The sequence below is a fragment of the Malus domestica genome, chromosome 10 (assembly GCF_042453785.1).
Source record: "Malus domestica chromosome 10, GDT2T_hap1".
NCBI lineage: Eukaryota > Viridiplantae > Streptophyta > Magnoliopsida > Rosales > Rosaceae > Malus > Malus domestica.
The window spans coordinates 37,167,508-37,178,981 of record NC_091670.1 but is presented as its reverse complement, the minus strand read 5'-3'; positions in this window follow the sequence as shown (position 1 = coordinate 37,178,981).

Genomic DNA, 11,474 nt, shown 5'->3' with positions numbered 1-11,474 from the left:
AACCCATTAATTAATTAGTGTTTTGAAATGGTAAAATTGTAATTGAAAGTTAAGCAGGAGGGTTAGTGCTAATTAGAATCCATCACAAAAAGGAGAGCACCAACAAGTTCTCCTCCAAAAATCAAGTACAAGAATAAAAGGCCTTTCCCACCACCCAAATGTCGAGTTGAGAACTTACTCACCTTCCCAACCAATCAGCCTTTAAATAAAAGGTGTCTTTTGGGGGGTGATTTATATTTAATTAATTCACTTGATGCAAGGACTTGAGGGCAATATAAAAGAGAGATTTTTTTTTCTCAAAAAAATTTACAAGAATTCTCTCCTCTTTTTTTTTTTTTTTTTTTTTTTTTTTTCTTCCCCTTCCCTCTCCTCTATTTAACTACTTATGATTTCATCTTGTAGAGAGATAAAGAAGAAACAAGAACAAAAAAAACTGTGAGAGGAGGGGAGAAAAAAAGGGAGGGGAGAGGGAATCCTCATCCCTAAAAGAAATACTAGTTGGTGGCAGTCGATCTACTTTTTCGTGGACTAAAAAAAACTACAGAAGCATTTCAATTTCTCTAGCTTTCATCGTGTAATTCATATGTGTTAGGAATCAAACTCAAGACATGTTATGTAAAATACGAACCTGAAATTCGTTATCGACCACTAGACCATCTATAGTGGTTATTTAAAATGAAAAGGGATCATCTGCGAACCCCTTCCACAAAATCCTTCTCATCAAATCAAACAATCTGGGCTCTTGAAATTTGATCCAACGACTAAAGCTATTATAACTTTTAAAGTGAATCCGTGTTTTTAGCCGTTTAATCAAATTTCAAATGTCTGAATTATTTGATAAGAATGATTAGATGGAAATAATTCATAGAGGATTCCTTTCCATTTAAAAGATTTAATTAATGGGATTGAGCCTTATTGGTCCGTACGGATCAGGATGTGTCTCTTTCCTAACGATCCTTATCATGTAATTAAATATTTTTGTTCTTTTTCTTTAATTATGTTTGGTGTATATATAATGTGGCAGCAGTCTCTGGGTCAACTATATGAAACTATGATCTCTTTGCTGGAAAACAATTTACAAAAGGGGGAGATCAATTATTTTGATTTATTGAGCAACCATACTTAATCAAAGGGATAAAAAGTTTTGCATTAATGAAAAGAAAAGGAATTATAATTTACTTAATATAGTCTTTACTTTTGATTTAGGTACGTATATTTTGGGGTAACAAATGGAATTGATGACATAAGTAATTATATAATATAGTGTTGGGGATGACAATTTAACCCGTCAACTTGGTTCTCGCATATAACTAATTCGAACTGTTCGGTTTCAAAAATTAAATTTTGGGTATTTTACGGTTATGAGTAACTACCAGATAAATTTTTCAGTTTTGGATTCAATTCAATTATAGTTATTGTGGTATCCACCTCGAACCCATATTTGAAACCGAACTATTTTCATTTATAAAAAAAAAAAAAATATATATATATATATATATATATATATATTATATAGAGAAATAAGTTATCAATATTCATCCATTATTAAATATGATAGTTCGTGCTAGTAATTATATGCTTATAATTATCAATAACATAAATTAATATTATTTTATTATATGCATTTTATCAGTTGTATTAATAATAGTAATCTAGTTAATCTTATTTTTATTTAAAATTCCCTATTTACTTAATAATATAAACAAATATATAAATATCATAGTGGGAAAAACCGTTTTTCTATGGAAATTTGTTATCCGACAAGTTCGTTTACGGGAAAAATCTATTCAGGGTTATTAAGGTTTCAAATTCAAAAAAAAATAAATGGGTTCAAGTATGGAGATGACACATATGAACTCGATCCGACCCGTTGTCATCCCTACTCTAATATGACAGGAACAATTATATTTTTATAATTGTGTTTGGTGAGACAAGCTTACAAGACCCACATTCTCATATATGCACAAATCTACGAAAATCCCATGTAGGACAATCAAGTTATTGTACTTTGGAATGGAGTGGTGTTATTTTTACCAAAGTGTATTATTCGTGTCCGTTTATGTCTTTTTATATGTTGCTATCATGTTTCGGTATAATAATGTAACTAAAATGAACGTAACGTTTTCACTTGTCAATAGTATTACATGTTTACTTTTGCAACATACATAAACTTTTTTAATAGGTAGACAAAAAAAACATCTACGACGTCGATTAAGCTAATTTTAAAACATTATAAATTTTGATTTTAATGAAGTTTTCTTTGAGAAAGAACAACATTGTAGCAATGTAGGCCAAAATTGTTATAGATAAGGAGGTATTTTTTATTGTATAATGTTACAAATAAATTTTGTAGATTTTAAAATTTTGAGAAGTTTTGCATTACATACTGTCCTGCATGGCTTAAATTTTATATATTGAGATTTGAAAAACCCGAATACTTGGAGTGTATAATAATGCCAAAATTCATAAATATTATACATGCATAATAAAAAATCATGCTTGATTTTGACATGTGGATTTATCTTGAAAGTTAGAGTCAGACTCAAAATTGTCACTTCCTTTTAGAGTTGTTATATTTAGGTCTAACAATTTTTTGTACGACCCGTTGATTAAATACAAAGTGATATGAAAATAACAAGTTTTTTGTCAATATTTTAACGAGTTTAGCCGTTATTGAGTTACCTATTAAAGAGTTAGGACGTTATCAGATCACCGATAAGATATAATTTGCTAGATATAAACAGTAAGCATGATAATTTCTTGGATGACCCATTAACTCGACACAAAACGACGCCACTCGTTAACAAATCGAGTCGCTATCGGATCACCTATTAATAACTCATTAAAATAACGTGTTTAATACAATACGACCCATTAAAGACAACATGTATAACACAAAAACAACATAAACAAACACGACTTCATTGTAGTGCACATTTGGTATCGGGAAAGAATGATAAGAAAGATACTGTTCGTCGCAGGAATCTCCTGGCGGACGAGCACACAGCTCCCCTGGGAGAATGGCGTCGGTTGAGGGTATCTGTCGTACTTCTGCTTTCTTCTCGGGCTCGCTCGGGCAAGCCTTTGTCGGGCAGATCTTGGTCGGGCAAGACACACTTCGGGCAAGGCTCGTCGGGCAGTTCTGAAAGAAAAGGACAGAGTTAATTTGAAAGGGTGCCTTCGTGGGGCCTTAGATGTAGGCCTTAAGGCTCACAATCAAGATTAACTTTGTCGTGCTCAGGCGTGCCACTGCCATCTTCAGTATGGCAGATGTTGAATGGGTGTTAAGCTTTGATTGAATATGTATACGCCCGAGAAACCAAGTTAGATATAACAGGTGCCTTTGTGAGCCTTAGGTATAGGCCTTGAGGCTTCCTGTCAAACTAAACCAGCGCTTGGATGTATCATATTTGGTCTTTTATGGTTGCCAGAGTCTTATCACTATTATACTTTTGATTATCTGAATCCAAAAGGTAGGACGAACCCAAATGAGTGCCTTTGTAGGGCCTTAGGTATAGGCCTTGAGGCTTCCCATCAGAGTTAATCCTTATACTCGGACCAACTAGACCACAACATGAAATGAAGCTAAATAGATGCCTTCGTGGGGCCTTAGGTGTAGGCCTTGAGGCTTTCTATCAGAATTCACTCCCTGCTTAAGCATTTTCTATGAATCAAAATATAATAGCAACAAAACGGAGAAATAGATTGATTACTTGCGCCCCAAGTAACTTCGGACTTCTCGCTTATCAAGGATTGTCGTGGATGGGTTGAGTCCACATAGAGTTCTTTTTTATGCCTTGAGGCCAAGGACTTTTAAACTGATATTTAAATTACATGCCCGCCGGGCTTAAGACTTAGATCTGATTTGAACTCTGACACGATTCAGATCGGATCCAAGTGCTGAAGACTCATTTTAATTATGACTTTGCTAGAAATAACTTGTATATAACTGGGAATATATAACATGTTATTGTGCTTTTAAAAGAAAGAAAAGACAAAGACAGAGCAAAGATAGTCGGGTAAGTTTGAACCTTATCGGCCAAGGCTGAACTTCTTACAAAATCTATCTTTGTGGCTCTGTCAGAGGTCTGAAAGCTTTTAGAGGGGTTGACGGGGGAGAAGAGGATACAAAATGAATCGATACCACCAAGAACAAGGTAGCAGAGCTATTACAGGGGTTTGGGAAGGTTTATCCCGAATGGGATGAAGGCTTGTGCTGACTACAGCTTCGTTGAAGGCAAATCTGGCTTGAGCAGAGTTTTGGCTTTTGTTTGTTTGTTTGAGTGTACTTAATTCTGTCTTCTCTTCCTCCTTTTATAGACGACTTCAGCTTGGGTTCCTGTAGCAATAGAGGTTGCCCGAATGCGGTTCGGTGATGACTCACTAGCTTTTTTACATGAATGCCACCAATAAAGTACTTTATTGGGCTGTGTAGTGACTGAATAACCTACCCCCTGTGGTCTTTAAGCAGGTAAGCAGGTGGCCTTTGTAACTTGTGCCCAGCCGAAAGCCTCTTTCCTGCCTCCTAAGTTTTCCTCTGGGCTTTGGGTTTGGGCCGACTTTCTCTCTGGCCCAAAGTTCAGATTTTATCCCAAACAGATACCACGCTGGATTTGTCCGGGAAGGGTTTGAAACTAGAGTACAACGTATATAGTTTATCCAACCCTTCATTTCTAGGCACTAAGGTTCAGTAGTTTAAACACATTGTATAATCTTTGTGCTTAGCTAATATCGGGTTGTCAATTAGGCCGGAATGTCATGTGAGAAACATGAACCGATTTCACCTTAATCGAAGATGTAATCGACTATGCATTCGAACAAACAGGCCAAAATGGATTCATTACTAAGTTTCATGCGACATTGATATTTTCTCAAACTTAACTACCCAGGTGGGTACCGGGTACCAGATTTTGCTGCGGCGGGAAAAGCCTACGCCATTCGCAAGGCCATTTTGGCTTGTATATTGCTCGGCTTTAACAAAATCATCATTGAATCTGACGCAATGGTGATCATAAAGATGCTCAGGAAGGAACTGCCTTTTGATTTTAGTCTGGATTGTATTCTTGGTGATATTGAGGTTCTAGCACGCAGGTTGACGTCAGTGGTGTTTGCCTTTGTGTCTAGGGAGAGCAATTATGCGGCTCACTCAGTGGCCAAGTATGTGTTCAAGCTAGGTAAAGAGTTATTTTGGGATTGTATTGGCCTGGATTTTTTGTTCAATACTCTTGCTAAGGATGTAAACATTTATATTCGTGTTTAATGCATCTCTATCTTTCGGGAAAAAAAAAAAACTACCCAAGTTACTCACAAAGTGACTCAAGATCAATGGACTCATCCAATTATCTGAATGTTATGTTATCATATGAAATTGTCTTGATACTATTAGAGCACCGCCACCCATGTTTCCGATGGAGGCAATTTGGCCAAGAGCTTGTGCCCTTTTAGCTACCCATGCAAGAATTGTCTTGGCTTGTGTCTTTGTAGCTGCCAAATTGCAGCAGTGGGGCTCACCCACAAGCACAACCTAACGTCCTTGTAGACCGTTGGATTTCCAATGTTTAAAAAATTAAAAATTAAATGTTGTCCCACTTGGCACAATCTAATGCATCTGATTTAAACAAAATTTAGTAAATCAATAGCATGTATTAATTCGAATGTAAAAAAATCTAAAAAGGTACAAATGTTTTCAACAATACACTTATAATTAAACACACTTAACAAGCCTACAAATTTCAACCATCTTCTTCATTTGCCTTTTATTTTAATTAATTATGTTTGTTTGTAATGTTATGATCTGTTTTGTATTTAAAGATAAATTACGGAATTAGATAAAGAATTTTATTTTCAAATAACAAACTTGCTAAGTACACACTTAAGAGGCATAAAACATAAAAAAAGGGGACAATTTCATTGTCCTTATGGGCCTTACCCTTACTTTGTCACTGCCCTTCTACCAACTACTTATATTATAATTTGTTGTGATATTTTTCGATATTGTATTTAGGTCTAGCATCAAAACAGTACTAGGCATGGAAATCATAATTCATACCATTGCCAAAGTGATGGCAAGGACGGTAGAGAATAATGAAACAACTATTTCTTTACTTAATTTCCCATGATTAAAACGGAACCATTCGCACAGTGTCATATGCTTTTCTTTATGTCAGACAGCTCAGTAGTTTACTATTACAAATTAGACATTATTTTTTTTATAGAAAATGTGAAAACTAAGGAAAATTGCCAGTTGCACATAAAGCTGTTAAATTGGGTTGTGTTTATTCTATTCGTGTCATATTTGTTATCTTAACGAGTTTTTAACAGGTGTCATTTAGTAATATGATTTAGTGGTTGTTCTCTTTACTTGTAAGTCAGAAGTTTTAGGTTCGATTATCGTCAAAAATGAATTTGAACCACATTATTGTTAGCCCATTGTGAGGCCAAACCCACCCCCTCCCCTTAGTGTAGATAATATTGTTTGTTCAAAAGAAAAAAAAAACGAGTTTTTAACAAATGACCCGATATCGACACGATTTGTTAATGAGTCATGTTGTTTCGTGTCGGGTTAACGGATCGTAGAAGGAATTATCATTTTTAATGCCTAGATCTGACAAATGATACTTTATTTAGTTCTTAACAAATAACCTAATAACAACTCCATTTGTTGATGAGTTCTTAAACGGATAATCCGATAACGAGCTGACTCGTTATCATATTAACACAAAAATTTGTTATTTTTGTATTATTTTATATGGATTAACGAGTCATATAAAAATTTGCTAGATCTGGTTGCACACAACACAAACACTAGTTATCCAAATCATAGTAGTATGCACAGTCTCCTCCGACAGTAATTACGAAAAAACGAAATTAACGTACATGTTTAGATTAATTAAAAACAAAAAAAAATTGATTAATTTATTAAGAGGGCGTGTTCTCAGAGTTCCATGCTCAATCACTTGCCGGGTAAAAAGAAGCCAACATTAATTTAATCCCCCAAAGAAAGAAAGTACCCACTTTATGCTTCTGCACTACTAATTCCTTTATGGAACCGGATCCCCTCCTCGTCCTTCAAAATTAAACCCATTAATCAATGAATTCGGACCATTGAAATTTGATCAAACGGCTACAATTATTATAATTTTTAGACAGATTTCTTATTTGTAGCCGTTGGATCAAATTTCAATAGTCCGAATTCATTGATGAGGGGGCTTAGTTTTGAAGGATTTGGAGGAGATCCGGTTCCTTCCTTTATCTAGCCCCAATTATAAAATTAAAATATAATTTACAAAGAAACATATACAATTTCGTACTAAACAAAAGCCAATCTCATATACCATATACTATTAAACAAATGACTTGGGTTTAGCAAAATTGGCGAAAACAATGTGCTTCATTTTTTGCACTCAAGTTTACTGCTCTAAATGATATTGGTACAATTCTTTTGTGGTTTGTTAAAAAAAATCAAATAATTATTTTATTAGTTGATAAAATTTTGGATAATTACCACACGAGCCAAACAATTTTACATTTAACCACTCGAATTTCATGTTATACTGTAATTTGGTTCCCTAACTTCACGAGAACCATTTTTTAAGAACTCATATTTTTTTTTTCTTGAATGAACTCTATTCGAGTGAAAGAAAAACCGTAACAAAATGGGTACGTGTTCTTCTTGCATTTTATTGCCATTATTTAATAAAAAAATATGTGCGAAAATTGGCGAAATTATAAGTTTGAATCGTAAACTACTGATTTACATGAGTAACTTCACAAAACTGAAAAAGTTGAACTGCATGCAATTTATCCAAGTTTTTCATAAGTTAATTAAGCAAGCATATGATATGAGGAAGAAAAAAGGTTGATGAAAAAAGCTTACGTTAAAGGAAGTGGAGATGCAGAAAAGTTGGGTTATTTTGAGGGATTAAGATTCTCTCTCATCCTCTTTCCATCAGCTCTCATTCATTTATCTTATATTCTTTATTTTATTTTTCTATTTTTATAAAAAATTAATATAAGATGTTGACGTAACTTAATCGTGATTGTTATAAAAGAGGAGAAAATGAGACGAAAAAAAAAGAGAGGAAAGTATTCTTCTTCTATTTTGAGTTAACCTAAGCAAAGCCAACTTGTGTGTCCGTGTGTGAGTGACAGACTTTGTGAGTGACACGCTCGAGAGAGAGAGAGAGAGAGAGAGAGAGAGGGTTTGAAGAAGGAGGAGGAGGAGGAGGAGGGAGAGAGAGAGGAGGCAGGGGCGCGTGTCGATGTGTAATGCATCAATACATATGCGTTGGGGTGAGATATCGATGAGTGGATGAGAAACAGAGACCAGAGCACGTGTCACGGTCTTCGTGAAGCAGTAGCCCCATCGTGCAATGCATCTTCATATGCTGCTGCTCCTGACTCCTGATGCTGCTAGTACTGTTGCTATTGCTTGCTAGTTGCTACCTGCAGGTGCAGGCACAGGCAGCTGCTCCTCTCTGCACTGCATCCAAGCACTGCTTTGCTTTCCTACTTCTGATGACTTCTGCTTTCTTTCTTTCTTGCTTTGTACTTGTTTCTTTTTTCACTTTTATTGACTGCATTTGTACCCCCTTGCTAGTGTTTTTTATTTTTCACGTTGGAAGATCAATTATTTTTGGTGGTGTGACAGAGAATCAGACCAAGAGTATGATAGCATGAATCTAACCCACGCTATATATGGTTTAGTACATTACACCGTCAATACTCTCAATTAGATTGTTAACCACATAACATGTTTGATTATTTGACAAAGGAGTACTACTTTTAGTGCTACCAAAAGCCACAATGTTCTCCTTTCAAAAAGGAAAAGAAAAGAAGCAACAATGTTCTTTTCTGATTCCAATTCATAAACAAGGAAGCGAAAGCCAAACTATAATTGCAATCGCAATTCATTTGAATGTTCTATCATCGAAGCTATATATATCATGATAACATTTCATTTACTTGATCGCTTTAGCCCTTTTAGTTTAAAGAAAACATGTGAGACCATAAAATATGATAGCATGAAAACATGTCTTTTAAGTACATAATTACCTTTTTCGGTTCTCCCAAAAGAAGAGATCAGTTAAGTATCAAACCTAAGAGGAACTCTACCCCTAAAAAATGAGCAGGCTCAAAGGCCATTTAATCCAACTAAATGAATAGTAATTGACTGCAATGAACAGTACAGAGCCAAGTGCATTTTATTAAAATATTATTAATTTTTTTTATAGAAAACTTCATTTTAATCCTTGGCAAAGATGACTTTTTGATTAAAACCATGAGTACGATCAAAATCTAATTTTAGTCCCTTGATATATAATAACCTCATTTATTAATTATATTTTGATTTTTTAATTATTTATCTTTTTCTTTCTAATTTTTAATGTATTAATTTTATTTCATTCTAATTTTTATTTTCATTTCATTCATCGTAATATATTTTGTTGTGAACATTTAGATAAACTAATTTTTGTTATACAATATATTTTGATGTACTTTATCTTCTTCATTTAGGTATATTAAATTCATTATAATACATTTCGGTACATACATTTAGGTACACACATTTTGGTACATACATTTCAATACAAACATTTAGGTACATTAATTCAATATAATACATTTTCGGTACTAACATTTCTGTGCATACATTTCGGTACATACATTTAGGTACATTAATTTAATATTAATACATTTCGGTGCATATATTTAGGTACATACATTTAAGTACTAACATTTAAATATATTAGTTCAATATAATATATTTCGGTACTAACATTTAGGTACATTAATTGAGTCTTTCAAGTTTGAAGAATGTTAAATAAAATTAATAAATTAAAAAACTCTTTTTTTGTCAAAAAATAAATTAAAATTTGTGTATTAATAAATTTAAATATTTAATGGGAGACATTAAATAAAATGCACATTAATTATTTTAAATTAAGGGCACATTAGGGACTAAAATCAATATTTAATCTAACACCAGGTTTTTTTTAAATTTTAATCTTCTTAAGGGATTAAAGTTCAAAAAGCCCATTTTTTTATTATAAAATAAAAAAATTAAAATTTGATTTTTAATTTCTAACATTTTCTTTATTTATAAAAAAATATTATTAATTTCTAACATTTTATTTATTTATTTTAAAGTGTTTTGGCTGAAAAATCTGGACCGTAGATCTAAAAATCAAACGGTCCAGATTGTGCTATGTCAATAGCCATTAATTTTGAATTTCAAATATTTTTTACTGTTGGAAATCCAACGACCTAGAAAAATAGCCGTTGGAAATCCAACGGACACAGAGGTGCCACGTATTCCCACGCTAGAATCCCATAATGCACCTACATGGTGGGCCCCACCACTGCAATGTTGTCGACAATTCGCGCCCACGCGTGCGTGTTTTCCACGCGTTTGGCGCAAAAAAAGGGTTTCACGCGGCTGACGTCATCTATACGTCATACAACCCGACTTCTTGCTCAAAGCTGGCCTCCACTTTGGGCCAGCCTATTGGGTGGGGTGGAGTGAGTTTTTTGGAGGGGGTGGCCTAAAAAATAGACTTTGAACTGGCACATTTGTTAGGAGTTAAGTGCTCTAAGAAGTCGTTCTAACTCAGGTGCAAGTCTGTAGAACCAAAAACAGATCCAACTTGGCTTTAGAAGAATGAGAAGGTACTAAGACTTGGCTTGAGGCCCAAGGAAAATTAGACTCCAAGGTAAGGGCTAAAAACAACTAATTAAGGAGTAATCCCTTGACAGGATCCTCTCCTAAACTTTTTAGTCACGCGTATAGTATAGGTGTACGACTACCATAAGGACCCAAACTCCAAGCTATATATATATAAACGCTACTCATCCTAACCCTAAGATAAGACACATTCAAACTTCAATCAACATCATCATATTGAGCATATGTCGGACGATCCTTGGTCAGCACTACACGGATGCTTCCTAACTCTTTGAAACTCTCGTACTAGTTGAACTCGGGATAGAATAATAGTTGAAAAGAAAAATCCTAACCAATAGGGCAATCCATCTCTTATGTTAATCGTTAATATGAATTGTACTAAATTCTAACATATTTTATCGTAATTCTATAGATCAACCTTAATTATATACAAAATTAAACTTTAAACATGGTAAGAGAGAAACAAAATAGAATCTTGTGTCAGCATCACTCAAGGCAACTAATTAATGAAATTTGGTTCAAAGTTCAAACAAGTATGCATAATTTAACCACCAAGTTGATTTGATACACATGATATTTCATTTCATTAATGAAATCAAATTGGTTAATGGTTTCTTCTTCGATATATCATTTTCAATTTGGCATATGTTCTAGCAAGTGGCCATTTCTCACGATGGTGAAAATGAATTGAGTCCTTGCATAACGGTGTGGATTTGAATCCCGTCACTACCTAATCTAATAAAATACATTGTTTGACAAAAAAAGAGAGTATATGTTCTCGAATTAATAA